The sequence below is a fragment of the Rhagoletis pomonella genome, unplaced genomic scaffold (genome assembly GCF_013731165.1).
Source record: "Rhagoletis pomonella isolate Grant_MI unplaced genomic scaffold, Rhpom_1.0 Rhpom_scaffold_00017, whole genome shotgun sequence".
Classification (NCBI taxonomy): domain Eukaryota; kingdom Metazoa; phylum Arthropoda; class Insecta; order Diptera; family Tephritidae; genus Rhagoletis; species Rhagoletis pomonella.
Genome location: NW_023458571.1, coordinates 1,191,117 through 1,194,980, shown reverse-complemented (window position 1 = coordinate 1,194,980; position 3,864 = coordinate 1,191,117).

Sequence of the window (3,864 nt, the reverse complement as noted above, 5' to 3'; positions counted from 1 at the left end):
GTCTTCGACAGGATATAGTCAGTGGGCAGCGCTTTAATTTCAGACGGTATTGCGTCTAGGATGGAACCGTGCCCGGACGGTCTTTCCTTCCAGAGCTCCAGGGCACGCAGTCTGATGGCGCTGTTAGCAGCTGAATTCTCGATGAAGATATCTATAGGTAATAAGTCAAGAAGGATGATCAAAACGTCCTTCGGACAGGATCTCATTGCGCCTGTTACGCTAGCGGCTGCTGACCTTTGAATTCCGCCTAGCTTTTTAACTACTTTTAATCCTTAGTAAGGGCTGGCCTCCAGACCAGCGCCCCATAAGAGATTATGGGTCGGACTATAGCTGTGTACATCCAGTGCACAATTCTTGGTTTCAAACCCCATCTGTTGCCCAAAATTCCCTTGGCCGCATAGAGAGCCACCGTGGCCTTCCTAGCACGCTCCTCAATGTTTGGTTTCCAGTTAAGTTTGGGATCCAAAATAACTCCAAGGTATTTCACCTTCATTGACATCCAGTTCCGTTCCTCGGAACCTTGGTTTATTAAAATTTGGTAATTTTGTTTTATTTGTGAAAAGCATAAGGTCAGTTTTCTCCGGGTTTACGCTAAGAGAACAGCTTATGGCCCAGGAATCTACTATCTTTAAAGTCCTTTCCATAATTTCACTTATGACCGAAGGAAACTGACCCGATACCAGTATCGCTACATCATCGGCGTAAACCACCGCTTTGATTCTCTGAGAGTCCAGCTTTACCAGTAGTTTGTTTGAGACCATAAGCCATAGTAACGGTGATAGCACTCCTCCCTGTGGGGTGCCTCTCACTGCATATACGGCCCTGCTTTGGTACCCCAGTTCGGCATGTATTACTCTGCTCCTTAGCAGAGACACTATCCAAGCCCGGACACGGTGATCAATCCCTGTTTCCATAAGTGACTCAGGGATGGAATCTACACTGACATTATTAAAGGCCCCCCTCGATGTCTATAAAGGACGCCATTGTAAATTGTTTATAGTAGAGCGAACTCTCAATTGTACCTACCACTTCATGTAGGGCAGTCTCCGTTGACTTCCCTTTCAAGTACGCATGTTGAGAGCATGATAAATTGGACGTCTTGTCCATAACATACAGATCCAACAGCCTCTCAAACGTCTTGAGGACGAAGGACATTAGGCTTATTGGTCGGAAATCTTTAGCATTGTCATGACCCCGTTTTCCCGCTTTAGGAATAAAAATTACCTTAATCTTCCTCCAGCTTAACGGAACGTGGTTCAGTATTAGGCACCCTCTAAAAATTGTTTCTAGGACTGGAATGACCATCTCAGATGCTTTCTGAAGCATGACTGGTAGTATTCCGTCCATACCCGGTGATTTATAGGGTGAGAAGCTGAAGATAGCAAATTGTATCTTTTCCCTCTCTAGTAGCTCCTCTAAGAGGTCTTCGGAGAGGGTTGGTATATGGTCTGGGGCATCGGTTTCCACTACATCGATTTTGCACCCTGGAAAATGTGTATTCAGAAGGATATCCAGCGACTCCCCAGCCGACTCGGTCCATGAACCATCTGACCTTTTTATATATGTTGGCTGTGAGTGCCCTTTGGCAAGGATTTTGCTTAATCTCGCAGATTCCTTGGTATCCTCGATGGATTCGCAGAATTCCCTCCAGGACGCCTCCTTGGCGTCCCGTATCGCTTTTTTGTATTTCTTTAGGTTCTCTCTGTATAGGTCCCATAACTTAATCCTGTAGCATTCGTTGAAGGATTTTCTTACTTGCTTCCGTAGCGCTGTAAGGTTCTCATTCCACCAAGGTGTGCGCGCTTTCTTGCCATACCTCAGCGGACAAGCCTTCGTAAGGGCCTTTCCGAAGGCCTTATTCACAGCTGTCCGCTTTGGCGTCCAGTTCGCCTCTTGTAGGAATGTCTTAAACTGGTAGTTTCTTCAATTCTTTTCCAATAACCTTTTGAAATAAGTCCCAATCTGTTTTACGAGGGTTTCTAAAGGGAGTAGGCGTAACCGCCGCAATATTTAGCTCAAAGAGTATTCGACGGTGGTTCGTCGGATTTTCTCCATTTATTGACCTTTAGGCTCCCCTCGGTCAGCAGAGTTAGGTCTAGGAGGGAGTACTACCTCTATTACAAATCCTAAACGTAGAATCAATAATAAATTGAAATAGCGACTCACCTCTTTCGTTGGTTTCCGAGCTGCCCCATAATGTATGCCGTGAATTGGCATCGCAGCCGAGTAACATTGGACTAGCTCCTGCTAGCCTTTGTAAAGTGACGACTTCCTGTGGCGGACACGGCCTGTCGTGCGCCATGTATACGGATGATATAAAACAGATTTGTTTATTCATCAACTTCAAGTTGACGACTGTAGTATCCGGTGAGCTGAAGTTGGAACATAAGAAAGCTTTAATATGTTTTTTAACCAATACACACGCGCGGGGTTTACCTGATATACTAGTGTAGAAGAGGTTATAGCGGGCGTCAGTGAGTTCCTTAACCTCTAGGTCCCTTACCCAAGGTTCCTGTATCAACGAGATGTCGATGTCTTCCTCCCTTAGGAAGACCAGGAGCTTGTCCGAGGCAGCCTTAGAGTGCCTAAGTTTTGCCTGGACCACCTTCATCGACTTTCTCGGCATTGTTAACTGGCCCTGTGCCTGCCAGCACCTGGTTGGCATCTTCAGCGACTTCTTCGTCCGCGGTAACCTTGAGGTTCATATCGCCCAACATCTGGTTGGCATATCAGCCTCTGGAATCGGCTCATTGGAGCGGAATATTTTTAGTTTCGCTGTTCTCACCCCGAAGAGCAGCTTGTTGTCCATTTTTTGCAATGGCCCAATACTTTCTTCGTTAAGCCTCAGAAGGTACGAAGAACTCTGCGCGCCCTCTAGAGGCTTTTCTGAACGAATGACTACCCAGTCACCCATGGGTATTTCTGGATTCTGCCGTTGCAGGAAGCGGATCAACTTGTCGCTATCCACAGCCATCTTCGGCAGCCAAATGCGGGCCCTGGGTTTCCTAGGTACCTCCTCGGCAGGGATTAGTTTGAACTTCAAACCCTCCCAGGCGTTGCCGAGCTCGGCTACGCAGTTGCCGAGGAATTCCCTAGAGAACTCATCTCTACATTTGAAAATCCGGCAACCCCTCAGGGACTCACTGGACTCAAATCCTGGAATAGGGTTGTCCGGATTTTCAAGCAGGTAGTCGCCCACCCGTTCAGAGAGTTTTGACTCGATCTCGACCCACCGCTCCTGAACGGGCTTACCGCTGCCTGTGGCTTCGTCGACAAGCGCAACCTGAAGGTGATCCCTGGCCACCTCACAGTACCGTCGTTTCGCCAACGTTTCTTCTTGCTGGGGCGTGCTTTTTGTGTCCGCCCTTTTTCCAGCTGGTTCTGTTGTAGACTCCTCCTTAGGTCTACTTCGTTTGACTGCCACAGGCTTCTTGGTTGGTTTTGAAGTAAGGTACCTCCTGTACTCCTCCACCACTTTATTGCACCTGCGACTGTCTTCTTCATCCTTGGGGTGTACCGTACCGGCCGCTGCATTCTTGGCAATCTTGTCAAGAATGAAGACAGCCCTGTTGTACCTCGACCTGTTTTTATTATTGTTTTTGTTCATTGTTTTTTGTTCCCACGAGTATGCTCGGAAGAGGTGGTCCACCCCGTGGTAAGGCACTTATACAACCGACCTTGCCCGGGCATCGGAGGGGACCGTTAGCGACCAGTTCTTTAAGCGCTACTGGCCATTCATCCACCGGCACGGGTACCTCAACACCACTGGCTTAAAGTGCTTTCCAGAGGAGGGAAAAGGGGAGAGTGGTCGGCAATATATAGGTGGGGTGATAGGTAAGGGGGGAGGGGGGGGGGGGGGGGGGG